Source organism: Melanerpes formicivorus, unplaced genomic scaffold (genome assembly GCF_026170545.1).
Source record: "Melanerpes formicivorus ecotype bairdi unplaced genomic scaffold, bMelFor1.0.p_v2 SCAF_7, whole genome shotgun sequence".
In the NCBI taxonomy this organism is placed as follows: domain Eukaryota; kingdom Metazoa; phylum Chordata; class Aves; order Piciformes; family Picidae; genus Melanerpes; species Melanerpes formicivorus.
In genome coordinates this window covers 4273078-4297502 of record NW_027142359.1, presented here as the reverse complement: position 1 = coordinate 4297502, position 24425 = coordinate 4273078, and the positions used below count along the sequence as shown (strand labels likewise).

At 43.2% G+C, this 24425-nt stretch overlaps 1 protein-coding gene and 1 long non-coding RNA gene across 4 annotated transcripts in view; one reads left to right on the top strand and one right to left on the bottom strand.

The window, feature by feature from the left end:
- The window catches only part of FGGY (FGGY carbohydrate kinase domain containing), a 356970-nt gene that overhangs the window by 183625 nt on the left and 148920 nt on the right, over window positions 1–24425 (bottom strand). The window lies entirely within an intron of this gene.
- Window positions 11491–24100, top strand: LOC137442272 (uncharacterized). Its single transcript, XR_010987619.1, has 3 exons — window positions 11491–11581; window positions 12397–12532; window positions 23707–24100. It is a non-coding gene; the product is annotated as an uncharacterized lncRNA (long non-coding RNA).

Sequence of the window (24425 nt, the reverse complement as noted above, 5' to 3'; positions counted from 1 at the left end):
GTTTAAAAAAAAGACAACCAACTTTAATGAGATTGGAAGCTATTTCATGAAACACACTTCTGTGATTTGCTTAGTAAAGATACAGCTGGTAGCTACAAGTGGGCCTTAGCCATGAACACAGAAACAAGTTAGAGCCAGGTGAGATCCAGGGTGGAACTGAAGTGTTTCAGCAGGTCAGTAGGAAGCACATGCTAGCACAGTGCAGTAATGCCTTAGGACAGCAGCGAGGCTTTCCCAAACCTTTGCTTCTGCCCCTGTGCTACACTCATGTGGCAAGACCATTGTTGTGGAAGCACACTGAGAACTGAATCACCAAAACAACCCAAGTAGGGAAAAAAATCCAAATAGACATCGGGGGAGGGTGCCTTGTTTTCTTTAGCACAGACAATTTCCATACCTAATTTAAAGCACACCTCCACACACAGCTGGACTGGCACCAAAGGAGTCAGTAACCTGCAGCATGAGGACAGAAATAAACTTCAAAGATTAGAAGGAACTTCTTAAAGTGGCTTTATTGCTTTACTTTTGTTTTCAGTAAAGATAAATAAGCCACCTTCAGGAAAAGAGAAGTAAAATAACTTCTCTTTTCCAAGGGTAGAAGCAAACATCTAGGCAATTGTCACAGTTCTAATAAACCTCCACATTTGCTAAGAATTGAGCTCTCAAAAGCACTTCTCTGGTATCTGAAACAGAATAAGATCAGCAAAAGCTGAAGAAATACAATGGAAACTCCCTTTGCTTTCAGTAAGGAGGGGCCCAGATAAAGCATAACAAGGAAGGAAAGGGACTGTTGTATTTCAGGGGGAAAATCTCCAGTGCTCTTGCCATGAGGGGCAGACCCAGACATTCTTCACTGGAAGTGCCCCCATCCCGCTCAGTACCAACTTCTGCTTTTGCCAGCATATTAAGAGTTCTTAAATTACTTCTCTATGTGCAGTGCATCTAAAAGGAACCAGAATACATACGAAAATGCAGCTGTTAGAATGAGCTTCCTCACTCCCTCTTCTGCACATGACATCTCTTCTACTACATCCTTTTGCTTGAACATGTGTTCTGAGGAAACTGAAGCTCTGCACCCTAATGCTCAGTGAGACACAAGGAGGTACTGCCCACCCCTTTGGTCCAGTCAACATCTAGATTCATAGAATTCATAGAATACTTTAGGCTGGAAGCAACCTTAAAGATAATTTAGTTCCAACCCCCTGCCATAGGCAGGGACACCTTCCACTAGATCGGATCACTCAAGCCCTCATCCATCCTGGCCTCCAGGACACCTCCAGGAGCAGGGCTATGATTCTATATGAGAATATGAGATTCTATGAATCTCTCAACATCCTTCACTCATCCCCTTTCCTGCCACCTCTGTATTTGTGTACTTTTAAATTTAGACTTTTCATTTTTAAACCTCTACTTTTTCCCATGTGCAAGGTGTGGGGGGACACCTTCTTCTCTAAAGCCCTCTGACAAGTGTACTTCCATCATGAAGCAGAACTCACTCAATTAGTCACTGTGCTGCATTTCTTTTTAGAGAGGGATGAACTAAGTCGTTCCACGAGCCCCGGGATAAAACAAACCTACTTCCCACTTTGCCTTTGCCATGTGGACTCTGATACAGGGATTGTGTTTGAATTTAGAAGACTCTTTATCATTTAACTGGCCAGCAATTTGCACTACATCTATAGCAACATCATGCATTTGTCCTCAGCTTCCCAAGAAAATTTGGTTAATATCAGCCAAACCTATCTACTAGACTACTAGAAAGAGAATAACAGATTGCCACATACATACTGGTCATGAGCTTGCCTTCCTTCCTTAGAAAACCTGGCTGAAATAATCCTAGCAGCACTTTTCTTTTTTTCAAGGACATTTTTCATGATGTTGAAATAGCTTTCAACCACTCAGGTATCATTCTATGCTACACATTCTCTGTGGAAGCTAGGCACAGAAACTAAAGACAAATAGACAATTTGGCAAAGAACAAAAGAGAACCAAGGCACTATTGCCCAAAATAGGTGTAGAACCCACAAAAAGCTGGGTTCTCCTCCCTGACACATCTTTCTCTTGGACTGTCCAATGTTGTGGGGTTTTGATAGATTAATTTCTCCTTGGAGAAGTTAGAGTATACCTAAGATATTTTTAAACCAGTGCTTTTTATTTCATGCTTTTCCAGGTTTCTCCTTCTACTTTAGGAAGAAAAGGTAGTTTCCCAAACCAGGTAGTACTCAACAATAAGCAAATCATGTAAAACATTTTGGAATATGGTCGTAAATTTTAAAACCTTTGTTAGGGCTCTGTTGTAACTATGGAAAGACTTCAGTCAGACTTGCCCAGACTTCACAAACACAGCTCTTAGTTCAGACTGAAACATTGACAGTGCAAAGTGAAATAATTTGGGGCTTTGCTTAACCTTCTCACAAAGAAGTGTCAGCAACGTCACTGGGAATTCCATGTGTGCAGGAATGCAAGGCCTCAGCTTACAGAGCAAATGTTATCCCTAGCGCAACATATCCAGTGTGCTGTCAGCCAGCCCAACTGATTCTTGTCTTAAATAACAATCTGCCAGACTTCACTGAGTGATAAAACCGCAGGAATAGGCCCCAAATGTAAGCAGAAACCAGAATAGAATAGAATAGAATAGAATAGAATAGAATAGAATAGAATAGAATAGAATAGAATAGAATAGAATAGAATAGAATAGAATAGAATAGAATAGAATAGAATAGAATAGAATAGGAGTAGGAGTAGGAGTAGGAATAAAACAGGTTGGAAAATCAAGTTGAGATCATCAAGTCCAACCTATCATCCAACACCATCTAATCAACTAAACCATGGCACCAAGCGCCCCATCCAGTCTCTTCCCAAACACCTCCAGTGATGGTGACTCCACCACCTCCCTGGGCAGCCCATTCCAATGGCCAATCACTCTTTCTATGAAGAACTTCTTCCTAACATCCAGCCTAAACCTCCCCTGGTGCAGCTTGAGACTGTGGCCTCTTGTTCTGGTGCTGACCAGGGTCAAATCAACCCCTTCTTCATGCTGTCTTGCTCTGCCTATACCTTCTCTTTTCAGACCCTGGGGTTTATTCCAGAATTACACATTTATCAATACAAAAAAACCAAATAAACCAACCAGTGACTTCTACACTGTCCTCTAAGCCCTTCCATTTTGGTCTGCTTCAGCCCTCACTACCCTGGCTATTTTATTTCACCTCTATCTCTTTCTCCTAGGATCAAAAGAGGGATAGGTGTGGCCATCAGAAAGAGAGATTCTAAACAGCCTGAGTCTGCATGATCTTCAAGCTGGTTTAGGTAAAGCAGGTCATTCTATGTCCAGCTCGTAAGCATATGTGTGTGTGTGTATATATATATATACACACACTCCCAAAAACATGGTTTCCTAAACTTCTAGCCATGTTACCATCAGAATGACATGAAAATGACAGGCAGGGTTGATTTATATGGTCACCACCATGCTAGAAGATAACACTGTGTAAGTGGTTGTAGGCTCCCATGGACAATACACAAGGCTGGAGTCCAGAAGTCTGAGCTCATCCTGCCACTGACACCCACTTCAACCTTAGGCAAATTATACAGCTTGATCCTAGACCTGCTGAAGTCATCGGCCAAGGTCTGTGTGACGTAACAGTACAGGACCAAGGCTTGCATCTCTCCTCTTCTGTTGCAAGGTGTCTCTTGGGTAAAAGTGTGTAAAGTGTTTCAAAGATTTAAAGTACTAGAGTTGTCATCCTGCAATTCTTATTCATGCCTGATCATCTTTACTTGTGGGAATTGGCCCATTGGTTCCAAAGTCATCATTATTTGTACCATTTCTACTATTATTCATAACACATCTACTTTTCTGGCATATTTTTATTAATTTTAGAAGTGGAACATTTTTAGCAGCTCACTTCACGTATTCAATAGATGCATGATATAATGAACCAAAGAAATGCCATGAGGAACACAAAGGAAACATTCTTCTTGTTACATTCAATATTTAATTGCCCACAGTTAACTCTGAAGTCAAACCTTCAGAGAGTTGTCACGATTATTTACACTGTTTTGTGGGGTCTTTTTAGTGACTCTCAGTCATTACTCACTTTTCCTTAGAGTTTTACTCTATCAAAATGAAAAAGCAAAATCGTGTCTCAGGTGAGGCTGTATCTTTAGTGCTTTACCCTCAATCCTCCAAACACCTCCTAGGGTTTTTTTCACTCTATCAAACACAATTTTGCAAATCTTGGCCTGTATTGCACCTACACAATGGACATTTCAAGAGCTCCATAATGCTGCCAGGGCTTGGAGATCTTTCTCCAGATCCTCAGAAAGAAATAAAATAAAGTGGGTCCAGAACACAAATATGGGTTGGGCTGAACTTGCCAAAGTTTAATTTTATGACTGAGTGTCCCAATTCTTTTCCCTTCATTAACCTAATAATTAGAATTACTTGTTCACTCATCTGTCATCCATTCTGGGCTGTTGTTGCTACAGAATGAACCAAATGTCTTCCTCTAGGAAAGGAATTTATAGAGCAGAGATTCACAAGGTCCACAGATTAGATGTCTCTCTATTTTCCTCTCTAATAGAAGTGGTAATGAGCCAAAAATCTTCTATAAATGCCACCTATAAAGGAAATGAAAGTCAGACCCTGCCCTTATAAAATGTTCTCTTTTATTAAATCTGGTCCTTTGCACATGTTCATGCCTGTCTTTATCTTACCCAACTCGAGCTGTCTAACATCAGTCAGCAATAGACCAAACTACTCGCCCCAGATTCTCTACATATTTTGTAGAGTATTAGGAAGTGGTATTAGGAAGCTACTTCAAAGGGCGAGTCATTTCAGCCCAGCAGAACAAAGGCAGACAGGATGAGTCACCATCTCAGAGTACCTACTTGTCCCCATTGACAACAGATCAAGTGTTAGATGGCTTGTTTAGACTGAATGCTTAACTTCAGATGGCTTAAGTTAGGCGAAATGAATCCCACTCAGATTTTTATTCAACATCAAATTCTGCTGCTTCCCACAACCTAAATTATTTTAGTCATCAGGTGCCTTACTCACTGCCTCTTGCTGTTTTGTTCAAGGAGTAAAAATCCTTTCCTAGAAATGAAAAGGAAAATGCTTCATCCAGTTTTAAGGTTGCTTCTGTGAGCCAAGTACTTCCTGCAGTACGGCAAGGTGTGGGTGTGGTGAGCTCTTTGTGCGTAATAGATGCCAGTGATGCTGAAGACAGGGAGTAGGAGATAATTTTGAAAAGCTGCCTGGCAAGCAGTTGGTCAACTGAGTGTCCAAAGAACACAGAAATCATCTGGCTTGGCAGCCAGACCTATGGTGGTTGGTGGAGTAGAAATCAGAACTTTCCAGAGAATACAATGGCAGTAGATATCCCGACCCTATGGCACCTCAGAAGCAGATGGGGGGGGATCCCATTCCCTCACATTTCACCCAAAATCTGAGTGTTGGATTTTTAAAGATGCTGCTAATAGATATCCTTGTGACTCAACATGAGTCAGTCCAATTAAGAACTGAATCAGGCTCTCAAAATATTCCCATGAAGCTCTTCCTCTGAAGACTTCAAAGTGCATTATGAAGATTCAAGCAGGATAATCCAATGATGATATAAATTCTGGCATGACACACTTCCCATGTGACCAGGGACAGGGCCATTTAGAGGGACACTTACTTAGAAACCATAGAGAAATCTGGACTGAAATATATTCTGTGATAATAAAGATTGCATCTTGACAGTCTGTTCTGTGGAATTCTATAAGCTGGTTGTAAAATTTTATAGAAAGAGCATTCTAGTAACTACTGCACTCTGGGGGATTTCTGATAACAAATACCTGTCCTGCTCCAGTTTGGAATGTAAACTGAGCTTTACTGCTCAGCCACATCTATTGTCTGAACCACCTAGCCCTAAATCATGATTTTGCTATCAACCTCCTGTATTTCTGAGGAGAAAATAAATGAGGCAAAGCTGACCAGAACCATGTTAACATATTTGCTTAGCCCTTACTTGATAGAGGTACAAAATAACCCACCAATACCACACAAAGCAGCTGTACAATTTTAGGAAACCTTGAGTTCCTTCTAAGGATGATGAAACCACAAACTAGTTTCATTTGGGTGAAGGTGCTGACTGGATTCTTAGAGAATAATATTGAGCCAGCCCAACAAAACAACGAATTTTTTTTTTTCATGTAGTGACTGCAGGAGTGGCTGAGCACAGTAAGCAGCACAATGAATTTGGGGCCTAACCCTGAACCCACTGAAATGAAGAGGAAAGCTGCTGTAAGCACCAGCAGCCCTTGGGCTGAGCTGGGCCCTCATGCAAGTGCTCTTTGTTGCAAAATATGACAGTGCAAATCAAACAGGAGAGATTGGCAGCAGACAGCATGTCTGTGCTGTGTGTTGGGATGATAAAGGGGACAAGTCATCACTTGCACAGTATCTACAAGTATGAGATATGCTTAAACCACCTTCCTTGCACAGTGGTACACCAAGATGTTAGCAGCTGAGCTGCAGAAGCATCTCAGTGCAGCAAGAATGAATCAAGATCCTTCAGCCCTAGTTACCAAAGACAGACATCCAGATGACCTCAGACAGTCCCTGAAAATAACAGACTCAAAGATTCAGAGAATGGTTTGGATTGGATGCAACCTTAAAGATCATCCATTTCCAACCCCCCTGCAATGGGCAGAGACACCTTCCACTAGACCAGATTGCTCAAAGCTCCATCCAGACTGGTCTTGATAACTTCCAGGGATGTGGTATCCAAATTCCTCTCCACCATCACAGTAAAGAATTTTATCCTTACATCCAGTCTAAATCTGTCCTCTTTTAGTTTAAAGCCATCAACCCTCATCCTGTCACTACAAGCCCTTGTAAAAAGTCCCTCTTGTAGACCACCTTTAGGTACTGGGAAGCTGCTATAAAGTCTCTCCAGATCCTTCTCTTCACCACGCTGAAGAATACCAATTCTCTCAGCTTGTCCCCATAGCAGAAGTGCTCCAGCCCTCTGATCATCTTTATGGACCTCCTCTGGACTTGCTCCAACAGGTCCATGTCCTTATGTTGGAGGCCACAGATCTGAATGCAGCCATCCTATGTTCTACATATGGTTTCCCTGGCTTGAGAGGTGCTTCTCTGTGAACTAGCACTTGGAGCTGAAGCCTGCAGCACTGGCCCTGCTTTCATGTCCCTATCACCCATCCAGAACCACGACTGGCACTAGCTGCTTTCCCTGCCGACAGCTTTCACAGAGGTTATATCTATACTGTAAACACAGAGGACAAGAGCACAGCTTTGATCCATCACCTCTCGTCAAACTCAGAACACTCCCTGCTATTGTACAGGCCTGTCCCCACTGTAACTCTCCCAGACGACGTCTGAGACCACTTGGGAGGCAGTGAAGGCCAAGGACTGTTCCCAAGAGGCTATGTGGATGAGGCCACCTGCTTGGGACACAGGAATGGGGGGAAAGAGCTGAGTCATGTGGATATGAGTCATGATAAGCTACTTTGTGTATGGGTTATTTTGTTTTCTAGCCATAGCCAGGGAGACTGGGGAATGAATGGTCACTCTTCCTGGGGCACTGAAAAGAAGTAGCCTGCTAAAAACAGCACTTTGGTGAGAACAAGCAAAGAGAAAGCTCATTGCTTTTGACAAGGTTTGCCTGTTGCTGAGGCTAAGCTGAGGACTGCAGGCTCTCGGGCTGCCATCCAGCTGGATTCAGCAGCCATTCATTCACTAGAAAAAGCAGAAAAAGAAACAGGAAAAAACTACATCAGGTTTCCATGGCTACTGGACTGTATACTTTCCCCTGACCATTATCACAGATTTTGCCATCTAAACAAGCAACAGATGTCAGAAATAATGTTTGGGTTTGGGGAGCGTTCATTTCAGATACACCATGGGGAAAGGTCCTGTCTTTGAGCCCAACTAAAGTGGCACATTTTCCTCTGTGGGCAAAAGACAAGGCACAGACATCCAGACTTCTACATGCTGGCCCCAGAGCTCCTCATCAGTAATAATGCCTTGTTACATTGAACATCTAAATTTCCTTTCCTTTGTAGTGGTTGTTGGACATAACAGGTCAGGAGCAGCAACACACAAGGTTTTCTGAAGGATTAAAACCTCCAGCATTTAGTGGATAAATGGCATCAACTTTGACTTTAGTATTCTAGAAGAAGGGAGAGAGGACAGAACTAAAAGCCATGGAAACAGCTCCTCTGATCAGTGATGTTGGACCCTAGAGCAGATGATTCTGTATTCACTTATGATGTATTGAAGGGCAACAGGTAGAAACACAAGTGGGGTTTCTTCTTCATTCCCCTCTGTGCCTGGTCAGCTTATCACTATTATAGAGAAAACATAAAATGCAGCTTGAAAGGAAACACTCTCAAAAACTTCAGTAACCACTAACCCTCTACTTGCTTTCCTGTTATTCTCTTTCCTCCTACCTCCCTATTACAGCCCCCCTCCCCCCCCCCGCAACTGGTCCACTGTTTGGAGCAATACCTGGGATCATGCATTTGCCACCGAGCCTTCTTCCCTCATTCTTCTGTTCTAGACAAGTTCATTTCTGTAATACAAATGCAGCCTTTACAAGTTTTAGGGCTGAATATAAAGAATATCTATAGTGAATTTCATCTTTCTATAGTGAATTTCACCTTTCTGCCCAAATTCCGAGCATGCTGTCTTTGCTAAAGCAGAATCTCAGGGCTGCTGATTTACTGTTCTTGTAACTCAGACCTTTTTTTTTCTTTTCTTTTCTTTTCCCTTTTTTTTTTTTTTTTTTGCCAAAGGATAATAGATTTAAAACCCCAGAGAGTGTCCTTAGAGATCTTTGCTGGCTGAAGAGTCAGCATCAGCCACAAGCTACTCAATAGTTAACAACAACAAGCTTCTCCCCCCAACACTTGCTTTGAAAGGGCTACAAGCTCTGAGTCATTGCAGAGTTGATTTGAGCTTAACCCTAATAGCTCTGTTATGTCGTGGCTTATTCTTAAACCTTCTTGGAAGCAGGAGAGTGTCAATAATAAACTCGTACGGTTTAACACTCTAACACCAGGTAAACTGCTTTATCTTGGTTAAAAATATCAGTAGCGTCCTTTCCAGAGCTGTAAAGTAAGGAGCAAAAGCATGTGCCTGCTGGTATATGCCTGAAGAGGTTCTGGGAATTCATTCTGCTTTGCAGAACTATTCCAGTTATTCATGTGACTCAGCGGCTGAGCCCGGGATCTTCCTGCACTCCGAGGGTGACGTGCTGATTCAGGCTGGTTCAGCAGCACGGGATAGGGGACACCTTATCAAAAGAAAAGCCCTCTTTGGGGACAGGCTCTCCCAGGAGCTGAGAAGGAAATTTCCGTTGCGCTATCTGCGCTGGTCCGGCCAGGCGAGATTAGCAAGTTATTATTAGGTCTGGATGATTTTCTTTGCTCTGGGTAAGGAGGGAATCATTCCTTTCAACTAATAAAAGATTTCTTAGCACTGCTGCTGTGATGCCTGTCCAGAGGTGAGCTCAGGGCTAAAGGCGAGCAGGGTGTCAGAGGAGAGCAGTGCTCTGCACCCCTGCTTTCAGAGCCCTGCCTGAGACTATTTCAGCCTGGTTGGTATCCAGGTTTTATTAATAAATGTTTTAGAAAGGATTCATACCTGGCTAAACCTTGCTCTATGCATGTTGCAGACAGGAGCAGTAAATTTTAAGTCATTTCTCAGCACTTCCTTGATTTTGTATGCAATGACTGAGCCATTCCTAGCAGACTTACTCTTTATAAACCAATTGCAAATAGAATCTTGTCAGACATGGCACTCATCAACCCCACCATGAAGAGCAGCTTGGAATGATCTGATCACATGCAAGCATCTGAGCCAGTCACTCCACACTCTCTGTAGGTAACACAGTCAAGGAAGTGAGTTGAGTCCTCCAAAAGTAAACATCTAAAATGGGTCTATCAAATGGTAAATGACCTGCCCAGAATCCTACAAAACCGACTGTGGGAGATGAAGAACAAGACTCACAGCTCCTAATTCTTGTCCTTAGCCTCAGTCCACAAGACTGCAGCTGCCTTATAATCACATAATCATAGTTGTGCAGTTCTTCAGTGAAGCTGTGAACACATTTAAACAGGGGTCTTAAAACTGCCAGCTCCAGAAAAAGACTCCTTTAACACAATGCACAATCTAGTATTGCTGTAGGAGCAGCCAGTGTTGTCCATGCAATCTCAGCCACTTGAAACACCTCAGTGGTTCACTGCACTTCAGCATACTCACCTTAGAGCACACTGAAGTGAAGTGTAGGGGCTACACCTCACACCTAGTCCTATGGTTTCACAGTTCATCCTGATACAAACACCAATTGCAAGGTAGTTTTGCAATGTGTTCTACCAATTGCAATACCAGAAGCATCACTTCTTCTACCTGCTGACACAGACATAAGTGGGTATCTGCCCATAACAGAAACCAAAAGAATCACAGAATCATGGAATGGCCTGGATTGGAAGGGACCTCCAAAGGTCATCTAGTCCAACCCCCTCTGCACTCATCAGGGGCATCCTCCATTAGATCAGGTTGCTCAGAGCCCTGTCAAGCCTCACCTTGAATATCTCCAGGGATGGGAACCCAACCACCTCCCCAGGCAACCTGTTCCAGTGTTCCACTACCCTCATTGTAAAGAGTTTGTTCCTAACATCCAAAGAAATCTAAACCTATCTCAGGATGTTTTCCCTTTCCATTCCAAAGATCTGGAAGACTTCTTAACTAATTGTCAGACTACAGCTGTTAATGTAGGTACAGCCACTTTCAACTGCCTGCTGTACATAAAGCTGTGAATTCCTACCCAAAAGAGAGCTTAAACATTTTTATCTACGTTAAATAAACTTAAGCACCAGGTACTCAGAGGCTTTAGTCGACATGGTATTTGAGGGTTAAAAAACAGAGGAAAACTAGCCTGGGAAAATTAGGGGCTTTCCATTCCCGGTGTAATGAAATGACAGATTTAAAGTTCAGAGTGAGAAAAGTCACTGAAAGGAATTAGACTTCAAGCTTCCTGAGACATACAGGCTTTGTTTTTCAAGGCTATTGATAAATCTATCAGTCTTCTGATTACTGTCCCCCCTTTCCCCCCAACCCCTTGAAAAAGCCTCTAAATGACGAATTTACTGCCTTAATTGGAAGGAAAAAGGTTTAAAGAATATCCACTGCAAGGTCTCTCTGAAGAAGGAAAGTCCCTGGAGGCAAAACAATAATTGGTTCTGACCTTCTGCAGTTAAGGAGGCGTTGGCAAAGACGAGCCTTAAACAGAGCCTGACAACTGTGAGTTCCAATCAAATTCAGAAAGAGACGGAAATTGGATAAGCAAATTCCTTTTTGTTCATGACCCCGCTCCCGCTTTCCTTTCCCCTGCAGCATGACACATCAGAATCTTTCCTGCGTACCATAAATCCCTGGCAGGCCAGCAGCAGCCCTTGAATAGCTGTCTTATGTTACGTTCATATCTTCCAGACAAGCAGCATTAGCAGTCCCCATCTCCCCTGGCACAGCAGACGCTCTACGTGCGGCACAAAGGCAGGAAGCAGGGTGAGTTCACCACTGTTTTCAGCGTGGTGTAAATTCTCTCTCTCAGTTTGGAAGAACTCTTCACATTAGCACTAGTAGCTGCTTGCCAATTGAATGAAATTTGGGGTTGAATGCAGAAAGTCACAATCCTCATTCTACCAGGAGCTGCAGCTGACAGAACACTTCCCTGGTTGTAAATTTGGGCTTGTAGAGGACGCTCTTTGCCATTCCCCACCACTGCTCTCGGAAGCATAACGTTTCCTGTGTTACCTTCCCCATGGCAAGCGCATCTTGTCTCAGTGCCCCTACAGCCTCCTGGCAGCAGCTGGAGGCACCTACACGCTTCCCACAGCTTGCGCCTGTCAATACTCATCCTCTCTCAGCACAGCCAAGTGCACTTCAGCTTGCCAAGGCCTACTCAGGCTCCTCGTATTATTTGTTACCTGAAAACTCCACGGATTTTAGGTTCATCAGAGAACTGGAAACTCATTTTTGTATTCAAAGAACACCTTAACTTAATAATGCCTCAAAGATCAGCAGAGCAAAGTTTTGCAACCTGATCCAGGCAGACCTGCACTAGCAGAGGGGTTGGACTTCATGATCTCCAGAGGTCCCTTCCAGCCCCCACCATTCTGTGATGGCTTACAACAGCCCTGAATGCAAATTGAACATCCTTATACTTTGAAAAGACAAGAGAAAAGAGAGAAGGCAAAGGCTCCCAACATAAAACCCATAGACCAAATAAAAATGCATGAACTAATGGTGAATTTTTCCACCTTAAATGGCCAACCAATTTGAAATGGTCACCACTGAAATCTGACTCATGTAATTTGCAGATATGACTCACAAGAACTGGAGGTCCAAAACCAGTAAGACTACATCTTGGAAGATATCAAGACTTTGGAGACAAAAAAATACTTCTTTTTAGGGTCTGATGAGGCAGAGGTAAAGGTGTAAAAGGTCTACAACAAGGTAAGTGTGATGTCCAGGTATTTTTGCAAAGCTGAAACTGTTTCACTTTCTCCCGGAGAGAAGCTGAAAGCTGGGAAGAGCTTCACACAGATAGAGTTACACGAGTTACAAGCAGTAGGGCTGTCCCAGAGTGCCAGCTCCACATGCTTTGACCTTTTCTCAGGTTTTAGGAAAAGCTGCTTCTTACAGGTGCTTCCTTCAGCTGAACCTAATCCCTTTTACCATGAGCCATGGCTCTTCTAGACTTTTAGGTATCATGACAGCTGACTCCTGTTGAGTCTATGGAAAGGACTCAGTCTCTGAAGGGGTCCCTTGCTCTTTTAGACCAGAAGAGCCCAAAGAGTAAGTGTGACATTCAGAGTCTGACAGCAAAGCAGAATATCCTGACAGTATCCAAGCCATGCTGCAGCTGCTGCAAGTCAGGAACGCTCAGACTCTGACCTGGCACCTTACATGCTTTCTGAAACCAGGGGCATTCAGCCCAAGCCTGGTCCCAGCAAGCAGCAAATGACCAGTACACAAAGCACAGCTGTGACTGATCTGAGGAAGGACCAGATTTGGAACACAGCTCAGAATCACAGATCTCTACCATTTGAATCCTCCAAGTTTCTACTACCAAGATGCTTCCCAACCATGGGTCCTACCCTGTCTCATTCCTATTTAGAAGGATTTGGTTAATTCTCTTTGATTTGGGGAACTCTAGCAACTGATGACTCTCCTTCTTGCTCTGAATTTCATCCATGAAGTCCCACTCTCACTTTTTCTCTCCTGCCCTTATAAACTATTACAGACCAGGAGAAGAATGAATCTTTGTCTATGAAAATGTTCAAGCTATATGTAGGCAACAGGAGTTAATAAAACAGGAACAGGCTCAGCACTGGCACTTTATGTAGGACAATACGTACCTCCTGAGCTGGGTCACATACCTAGCACGTCCTTGCTGAAGTGCCAGCTTTGCAGAGGAATTCTGACACTTACAGGCTGCTGCTGTGTGCTATAGTACTGAGAGGCTTCTAAAAAATATCTATAAACAAGGTTCCATAAAAGACTTAAAAATACAAAGAGAACAGTTTGTCAGTTGTTGGGGGTTTAGAAGTTATGTTTTTTATGGAGTTCTGCTAAATAGGAATTAAGTGTTAGAGCCAGGGAAGATAAGAGAGAAACCTAATATTCAAATATCAAGATGCTATGTGCCTTTCATGCCCCTAGAACTCAAAGGTGCTGAGTTCCCATCACAGCAGCACAATCAGGCCTAAAATCATGGTCCTAAACCATCACTGACTATTTCCAGTTGTCATTTGACACCCGCTTAGTGTTCAGAAATGGTTACCCTTGATCCCAAGAAGTCTCAGTTTAAGTTCTCATGTTTTAAACTTCTCATGTTTTAAACTACTTCTGGTTTGTAGCACTCAATAGTGAACCAACAGGCTTCAGCTACTAATCACAATGTAGCTCAACAGACTCCAGACAGTTTTCAGAAGACAAACCAGAGTCTTGGCATGCTGAAACAATTTACTGGAGCTACCTGGGCAGGTCTGTAGCAGAAAGAGCTCAGTCTCTTCTGTCACCAGCAAGACTAAGCCTGCAGTGGGCAGGAGTATTCACACTAGGCAGCAGGGTCCTCCCTCCCTAGTCATGAGGTCTGTGGTGACAGGTTGGACTCGATGATCCTCGAGGTCTCTTCCAACCTTGGTGATACTGTGATACTATAGTGACTCCTCCATCTTCTCCCATTTTCAGCACTATGAGTTGTAAGAAAGGGAGCCTATATGGCAGGGGTGACACGAGGACAGGAAATTAGTCAAAACAAGTGCCTACCCTACATAGGAGCAGGATAGAGTTTTCTGTCACCATCCTTTAGCTCTCCCCATCATGTGCTATAGTGGTTTCTGTTAAGAGGTCAGATCAGGACCCGAGATGGACAATTTTCACATACTGTTCCAGCCTAAGGCCACAGGAGAGAACCCAGCAGAGCCTTGCCTTCTGCATGGCACCTCAAGCTTGAGGTCTCCTCAGTTATCCGCACGCAGCTGTTGTGAGAGCCCATAGCTGCTGGGGAGCATGTCTGCAGAGTCACACCATGGCACACAGGCAGCTTGCTCAACTTGGAGGGCACTTTGCCCTACATATCCTTTTGGTCACCACCTTTGTTTTCAAGGTCTGCTGAATCCCTCATGTACATTTGGAAAGATCATCAAGTCAGAAGCTACTGTGCTTTTAGCGCCATCCCTGCCCAATTATGCTCTCCTCTAAGAGGGGGGCAACCTAGCTCTCCCCTGCCCAGACATCCATGCTATGGGAATGCCACACCGCCAGTCTCACTGTTCACACCAACTGTGGCAGTAAACTTAAATTCAACTTTGACATTTAGTTCCTGTACAGTGACTCATGGCAGCCTGTGATGCTTCATTTAGGGATGCAGGACTCAAAAGCCAATGCAGGAAAACATCAGCACGCTACAGAAATCAGAGCAAAGCATTTGCTGGCACCTCATCGTTTCCATATACTGCAGGAAGAAAACGATAGATGAAGACTTGCTCCAGTTCCTACATCCTTTTAGAAAGAAGCTGGCAATTTATATTTAAAGTACACTTTACTAATTGCACTTTCACCCAGTATACTTTAAAACAGTCTACCGTCAATGATGTCACTAGGACCATTTAACTTAACAAAGTTGCCAGTTGCCAGAGTTTTAGAAAAACATGGGACCACAAAGTTGATTTAGCATGCATGGATAAAACTGTAAGGATTACCACCTGCCTTCCTTATCTTTGTCATCCTTGACTGACTTACAGCTCCTAAGAAAAACCTGAGTGATGAATTAGGTGCCTCTTCCCACAATGTCTGGGGTTTCTCAGGGGAGGTGACAGCAGTTGACACATTCTGCTTCTAAAGGAACAGTGAAGCACCTGGGTAGAGAACTCTGTCCCTGTCATCCTTAGGAATCCACCATGGTGAAGCCAGGACATCAACTACAGCTGATCCAGACACATTCGAGTCCCCTCCATTTGCCCCTACTAAACGTACTAGCTGTGTCCCAGATCTATTTCTGTAGCTGGTGCTGAGACAGCACTAGGAATACCAATAATTCTTAAAAGCCTAAATTAACTTTCTATATGTGGGTGTCTAGAAATATTTCACCACTAGCGATCGGAACAAACTTGGTTGTATATATGAAGTTACCAATTTTGGTTTTGATGGTTTTCTTAGGCTGAGTCTTCTGAATGAAGACATTCTGCAGACAAAGCAACACACCACTCAGCAATTAGCATTTACTTGAAATGGGACATTCTGTACAGACACACCTTACAAGGACGTGCTCTCCCTTTGTCAGACACTGAAGACATGTTCCTTTGAAACCTTTAACTTCACAAGGAATCCTTCCTCATATGTTCAATGTATATTTGGAAGCATGAAAACTGCTTTACAGATGGAGCTGAGCTCTGAGGTCCAAGACAGCTTACAGATTCTCAAAGCAGTAGCTGGCATCAGCTGGAACAGTTCTTGATTACTGCTGAGCTAAGATGACTTCACCAGCTGAAGATCAGCCCAGAGTGCCCAAGTTTGCCTGAAGTTTCCACCTATAGGCATTAAATGCATTTCCAAACTCCTGTGGCAGCACATCTCTAAACAGCTAAATGAGGGCATATACAGATCTGCTTACTGGAAAACATCCAAGTCAGCCTACTCAGGAACCCTTTTCCTCATCCTGCATCACAGAATTATTTATTTGCTTAAAGGCAGTTTGAGGCAATTAGTGCATTCAAAGGTTGGTATTAGGACTGCTATTGACAGTGGCATGGGGAAGCAAATTGCAGTGAACGTCAGTAAGCTGAACATTTCTGGACTCAAACAGTGTTCAGATTGATGCACACTGCTGCTATTTCAAGGTTATGTTTGCTAATATTGGTATGTAGTCAGGCATACCAGAGCGCTGCTTTTTCCCTTTTTTCCCCTTCCTTTTTCCTATTTCTCCTTAAAGCCAAAGTTTTGACTTAAGACAAAACGTAGCCATGGCAGCAGGAGTGGCAGAGGGGATAACACATTATCGCTCAGCTGGCCAAGTCATTGGGATTAGCAGCTTTGGGAAGAAAGAGCGTTTAGTATATTTAATTAACTTGACTTAGAGTTCTTGATCTTGTTTCAAACCACTCAACCCTTAAGGTCTCTCATGAGTCAATGTTTCTAACCCAAGACATGCAGGAGAATTTTTCAATGCACCTAAGAAGTCCAAGATCTTGCTACTTTGGGGATGAACTTATACACCTGAAAGATGTAAAAAATAAAAACCACACAAAAAACCACCCACAAAAATGTACCGTCCAGAACCTGAGTGCTTGTCAGCAGGTATGGCTCACCATAATTTACTGTTTTACGTCTTACCAAGGTAAGAGAAATAACTACATTACTGATTACTATTTCCAGATGAAGTGTTAGCATTTTTTTGCTTCCCTACAACTTGGAAATAATTTTCTAAGCTCTAAAAAAACCTCAATATTTGTATTTTATGTAAGCAGTTTGGAAAGGTCAGGCCTAAGCATTTGCCATAAGGAACAAAACCAAGTTATTAGACACCACTGGAAGACAAGGCACTAAAATGTGCTTGGGCAAGCTATTTAAGTGATGCTAATCCAAAGCTATGCCTTCTGTGCCTCAGTCAGACCACCATGGCAGAGATCATGTCAGTGCTTCCACTGTGAACTTGAAACAGAGTTTAGAAATGAACCTGAAAGCCAAGCTTTGAAATTTCACATCCATTTCAGTGCAGAGCTCTAACACTAGGTTTCAGCACAGACAAGTGGTAATAGGGTTAGTGATTCTAACTGGATCTTTCACACTTGCACCAAGCAGCCCAGGAGTGATGGCAAATGGTGGGAAGGTCCTTGACACCAGCTACTGGAGTCCTGTGCTTCCAAAGCCAGCCCTTAGGAGGCTTAACCTGGCATGGGAGTGAACCCACTGTGGTCAAGGTGTGCTGTGGTAGGGAAGGGGGCAAGAAGATCATGGACATTGGGTCTCTTTCTTCCGCCTTCCCAGGTTCTGTCTATAGCTCCCTTTAGCTCACCCTGATCTGCCTGAGACATGTGGTGCAGGAGCATGGGACAGTCATACCCCTTATGTATTATTTTATTCCTGAGGGATGAAGTGCTGAAAGAGAAACATCTCAGCCATGTCTATACTCCCTTGCTTGAACACAGGCTTGAGCTTCACGCAGCCAAGTGGCTGCAACTCATTGCACGTGGACTCAGGACAGAGCTGCTGTGGGAGCCAGGTCTCCACTTCTATCAAGTTTCTCTGCCTGGAGGCTAGCTGGCCAGCTGAGTCATGACTTAGACACAGCCCACAGAGAGCAGGCAGAAGAGCAGAATCCTCATGAATTCTTCCATTTGGCACAGCCTTTGGAGAAGCCTCAGGCACTTCATAACATCCATATTTTAGAGGACCCTCACCTTGCTGTGAAACATCTTCATAGTTTCATAGTTTCATAGTTTCATTCAGGGTTGGAAGGGACCACAAGGATCATCTAGTTCCAACCCCCCTGCCATGGGCAGGGACACCCCACACTAGATCAGGCTGGACAGAGCCTCATCCAGCCTGCTCTTAAACACCCCCAGGGACGGGGCCCCGACCACCTCCCTGGACAACCCATTCCAGGGTTTCACCACTCTCATGGTGAAGAACCTCCTCCTCACATCTAGCCTGAATCTCCCCACCTCCAGCTTCATTCCATTCCCCCTAGTCCTATCACTACCTGATATCCTGAGAAGTCCTTCCCCAGCCTTCCTGTAGGCCCCCTTCAGATACTGGAAGGCGACAATTAGGTCTCCTCGGAGCCTTCTCTTCTGCAGACTATGTATCTATGTAACAAACCACCACCAAGGTATTTCCAGGAGGTATTACAGCACGGAGATGGCTTGCTTTTATTTATAGTAAAGCCATTAAAGAGTCACTGTGTACCAACAGTACCACTCTGGTACACCAGCTATCACAAGAGCTTTCTTTTCTAAATGGGAAGAACAAACAGCTTTGCCACAGCTTTGTGTGGTGACCAACCCATCTACTACATCTACTAACATCCACTACGCAGATTCCATCACACGACCTACATGTTGCTTATATGCTACCTAAGACTAGTCATATTCATCTGATAGGTGAGCATTTCAACCAGGCAAACAAAAATAACACCAGCTGTACAGAAGCAGCTTCAGTATTACACAGACACATGTAGGTGACAGAGAAATGGAAAGAGACTGTCAGGTAGACCAGTCTTCTGTCATTGGAGTAAGTAAAGGGACATCTCCAACACAAAAGCAAACAACTCCACCAGTTTAACAGGTGGCTGTTTTGTTTGCAGGTAAACCTTTATAGTTTGTGGACTGGAGGTTGATTAATAAATAAATGTGGTGAACGGGGCAAAGCTGGATAATGGTTGGACTTGATCTTGAAGGTCTGTTCCAACCCAAATGATTCTAGAATTCTAGAAATTGTTTGGCAGATGCTGTGGTAAGGGAGGAGGAGGAGCATGCTTTCTACTGCTATAGAACAGAGATGTTTTCTAGCATGCCATACTGTCCAGGTGCTCTCTGGTAATGCCTTAAAAACAATCTCTTCCATCCCTCAGATCAGATCCTTTCCCCACATCATTTGAATTTATTCCATTTTACAGAAATGCAGCCACCTCCTCAAATTCAGATGATGAGTTTTGGTTTCTTCAGCAGCACATGAGCTATGGTACAGATGCTCTGATCTGGGGTCAATTTCAATTCTTAAAAAAACAAATTACTCACAGTACACGTTCAGCTCATTATCCATGTGGGAGGAAAGCAATGAGAAGTATTACTGTTTACCTACCTAACTCCTCTGAAATGAGCAGATTTCCCCCTGTGCTTCTCTACTACTTTTCTTCCGTCATGACTCCAAGAAGACGACTTGCAAATAAGAGTCTATGACCAGCTCTCCTAAGAGGTAACCTTCACAGTTAGACAGACCAGAGGCTATATGGACAGGCTATATACATTGTCAAGGCTAAGCCCTAAATTTAAATTGAAATCCTTACTTTACTGACCCCAAACTTAGGATTTCATCTTGGGTACTGAAAAAAACTTTTACTGTGCTACTCTCACCTCTCTGAAATGTCCAGTTTGCAATAAAACCCATTAAAAACTCCGTTATACATCCAAAGGGGCACTGTAACTATGGTTACCTTCAACCAATCCAAATAAGAAAGACCCAGAGATCCTTATCTTTTATTGGACAGATGTCACATTAAGGAAACATCTGTAAAGAGCAACACATTTTTGGCTGAATGACTTTAGAAGAAACAGGTAACAGGAAGCAATGGCAGCCTGCTCTGTGACTGTTGAGGTGACTGAGATACAAGATGCAGATGTGAGAGTGCTCAGGAAAGGACCTTAATTCTGCCTGACAGACCAGCAATGCACAACTGGGGATTTTAAAGACCAGTTGCTGGGAATTAATAGCATGCAGCTATCACAAGCTAAGTCTTCTCTCACTGAGAGATTCACCATCTAAAATCCCTATGGGCGTACTGCAGGATGAGCCCTTCAGTATTGTGCATTTGGAAGGTTGGTTTTAATGGCATTCAAACCCCAAATAATGTCTCTATTTTACATCTAAAAAATTAACTCATAGTTTAAATCCTCTAACCTACCCTCACTATTCTCAAATTGAAATTGTCTTACTTTCATCTAAAACTAACCATCTACTAAACAATCTACTAAAAACTGGACCTAGTATGATCTCAGCAGCAAGCAGATTGACAGCAGGACGGACTCTCTCCTGTTTGATAGTGGATGCATCTAACCTTCTGTGGCTGACATTTCCATGGCAGGTGCCAAGTCATAGAATCATAGAATGGTCTGGATTGGAAAGGACCTCCAAAAGTCCTTTAGTCCAACCCCCTCTGCGATGTCTGGGCATCCAACTAAGTATTAAACCACTGACCAGACCAGGATGCATGCCACTGGCTGCAGCTGGACCAGAGGCTCATGAACAAGCCCATCCACACACAACTCTGCAGTTTAGTCTTGCAGAAGTCACCATTAATGTCACAATATCCTACTGCAGACTCTCCACCATGAACACCTCTGTGGTGAACACCTCTGTCACCACACAGAGAGGCTTTGTGCAGCAGGAGGAAAATGGCCTGTTGTGGATACTGCAGACCTTTGCCCAGGTCTGGCTTTTCAAGCAGGAAGAGCAGCATTTCCCATTTGATGTATGGCGCCACTCTCCTTCCCACACAGAAGCAAGGAATGTGTGGACGGAGTGGGAGATGGAGGCAAATCCCAGCACAGCGCATTTCATTTGACTGCTTTTTAAAACCAAGATGCAGACTGTGCTGTCACTGTTCTGCCTTTAAACAAGCCCTTTCATTTTGGTGCCTTCTGCAGGGCTTTTTTTTTTGTTTTGCCTTTGGGTTCCTTTTAACTTTGATTCTTTTGTAAGAGATTTTAACCCCCTTCTAGATTTCCCACCCACTCAGCATCACTTGAAAAGATTAGATGTCAACGAGTTTCCAAGTACAGAATAAAAGAGAATAACAAATTCTACCAAGGATCTTTCTCAGACTGTAAAAATAAGAGATGAGTTTGTATTGGCAAAGGCCTCTCTTGATCTGTTAATATCAAGGAAGACAAAATTATCTGTGTTCTTTGTGAAGCAGCAGTTGTTTTAGTGGGGAAGGAAGCCAAGACAGCTGTTAGATAGTTCAGTACAAAATACTGACAGTAACACATCAACAACAACACCAGCAGTGAGGGCCTCAGCCAAACCACCAAAACACCCAATGTTATTAATGCTGCTGCTTTTAAGAAGTTTGACAAACTCCAATAATTCAACATTTTCAGAGTGACTTTTTTTTTTTTATTATTTCATCTTGGCCTGCTGTGCTTAAAGGATGCTGCAGAAAGAGCTGCAAAATCTCTCAGACACAAAAACCAACACTGAGAACAAGGAAGCAGGTCTTGGTCAGAGCTCAAGATGAAGTGGGGAAGCAGCCATCCGTATTTACTTTGGATGCAGGACCTCACTCCTTTGAGGAAGGAGAGGCTGTGAGATTTCAACAGTTTTTGAGGAGTTCTCAGTTCAAGCTACTTGAATAAATGGCTTTCTCCACATGACCTGCAGCATACCGAACCCCATGACAGTCACTGTTTCTACTTCCTTCAGGGAGGATGAAATATGGCATGCACTGCAGTCAGGAGCACACTGGAGGTTCCTGACTGGGACCTTGCTCTACCCTGTCATCTTGCTCTGGTGACTTGACCTTTCCTGCACAATATTTTCTCCAATTGTTCTAACTTCCCAAAAAGGGTTTGTTTGCAGAATTTCAAGACATTCAGACAGAGCTAATATCTAAAGACAAGGAATTTAACTCTGCTTTCAGTCACCTTGTCACACACACCACCAAGAGTAAATAGAGTTGCACCCACACAGCTACAGATTAAGCTGCATGTTAGGCTCAGCAACAGAGATGGTAGAGAGCAAAATCTGGCCCATTAACATGAGCTCCAGCCACCAGTGCAATGCAAGCTGTCAAAGGGTGCAATAAACTTGCACTCTGGCCTTGTTTGGAAGGTTTCATGTCCAATTTCTCCCCTTCCAGGCCCCCTGTGTCCTCTGGAAAAGCTTTCTTTTACTCAACTACACCCTTCTACATGGCACTCTACTTTTAACTCCAGCTGCACCTTCAAAGCTTTGCTAACTCCAATTACTGCCTAAATTGCATTTATGGGAGGGAAAAAAAAAAAGTCATTTTCTTTGAGTGCAGAATTACATGCTGGCTGTTTTCATATAGATTTGGATCATAAAAGAACACAGGAAAAAAAATACAACCTTACGGTCCAGCCTGGCTGTCAGTAACAGGCTTTGTCCTGTGTCAGTAAATGTACGAGAGAAGGGAGCAGGATATATTTTCATAGTAAGGAACAAGACCCCACAGCTCTGATGGAAATCAGAGGCCCCAGCAGCAGAAATCTCTCAGTGATGCTATGGGCCTGTTTCAGCTCTACATCTCCCAAAGCACCCACCCTTATGGAGGAATTACAATGAACACCCTTTTCACAGCATCAGTGCCTCCTGCAACCTTTTTTCCCCTCCTCTGTCTTTTTATGAGGGATGCATCACATCCCAAATTCTGTACCAGATGTTCTTTACAAGGCAAGAATCATTTACAATGAGTGTTTTGTGGATAGGGAACTCAGACTTGTTAAACCCCTGGTTCTGCATGTGTATGCAGCTCGCCTGCAGCAAACTCAGTGAACATTCCTGAGATCCTCTAACCTGTGACTGGGAACTTTCCCAAGACAGAAGTGGATTTGACAAGCCAGCAAAGAAAGAGAGAGAACTCTTAGAATCCCAGAGTCAGTAGAAATACTTGCATACCCACAGCAAAGTTCACTTGCAGACTATGTTCTTTCATATTTCACTTTTATGCTGTGATTCAGCAAGGTTTTTACTCAGGGAGCAGATCCTTTTTTACTCACCAGATTGAAGACAACCTCGCCAAACAAGAACTTTTAAGAAGCTGCCCACAGAATTCACGAGAGATGAAAGTAAAGTTGCAGTTCTAACAGCAACATCACCTGACAAAGTCTTTGGCATTTTATACCTAAAAAAACCCCAAACAAACAAAACCAACCAAAATTTTCTGCAATTTCTCTTAGCATTTTCAACAGCTGGATATTAGACTGTATTCACAGGCACTCCAAATATAAATAGTAGTTTCTCTACTGACCCACATACTTGGCCTATATTCAGAGTCTTTTAAGATGTTTCCATTAGCCACAGAACAGTGTCAGGTATTTCTCCAGTGTAATCTTATTTATGAGGTCCTGTTTCCTACAACAAAACAGGGCTAAATCAACTGGACTCAGGCTCTTTGCTCACAGCTAAAGCCTGCTTTCCTCCTCTCCTCCATGGACACAAATCTTTATCCTCTGTACCTTTCATGGCTACATTTTCAGCTCTTATTTCCAGTTCTTATTTGTCAATCTGCCTCCTCTCTGGCTGCTCCCCAGTGCTTCTGCTCCCAGGGGCACAAAGCTTTGCTGAATGATCCCCTTGGCCCATACAAGTCACTTTCATCCTTGCTGGCAAATGATTATTCCTCTAGGGGTAATGGCTCCTTTTTCACCTTTTTCCCTTGGCAGCTTTTTACATCTATCCCAAACGAAGAAAAGTTGTCAACACCTCTGGATTCGGTGTTACAAGAAGGAAAGAAGACTGAAAGAGATGAAAGGCATAGCTGGGAAAAGAGGGAGAGCAGGAAAACAAAAATCAAGGAAGGAAGCCACTAGAAGGTGAGGTACATGGCTCCACAAGTACAATTTTTGAATATTTTATAACTTCCTTTACTGTACTCTTGATTGATCTGGTCTCTAAAATCTCCAGTCCGGAGAAATCAGAGTAACCAAATCAATCTAAGTCTAAAAATCATGGCTCAAATCCTCTGACCTTTATCTGGGGAAGTATTTTATTGAAGTTTTCAGCTGGCAAGACACTGCAAGAATTTGCGGCCATGGAGTGTGCAGTTACAATAAATACATAATTCATCATGGAAAGGTTTGTTAGAACCGTTAGGAATAAAATAAATGTTCTTCTTTGCTATTGAAAAGAGATGTCAGTTTCTCTCTGACCATTACTCAAAGGGCCAGCCAGGCAGAAGAAAGGCTTATTACATTAGAAAGCATATAGAGCCCTTTTATGAACTCTGGCTGCAGCCATTCTCTTTGTGAGACTCTTTGTTTCAGTTTGTTTTTCAGCAGCTGTATCTGATCTGTATCTTGCACACTTTCATCCTGTGACAAAACACAGCTGCAAAGTGACTTGAAGTTCCTCATCTGTCCATCTCTGCACCTTCTCACAGATG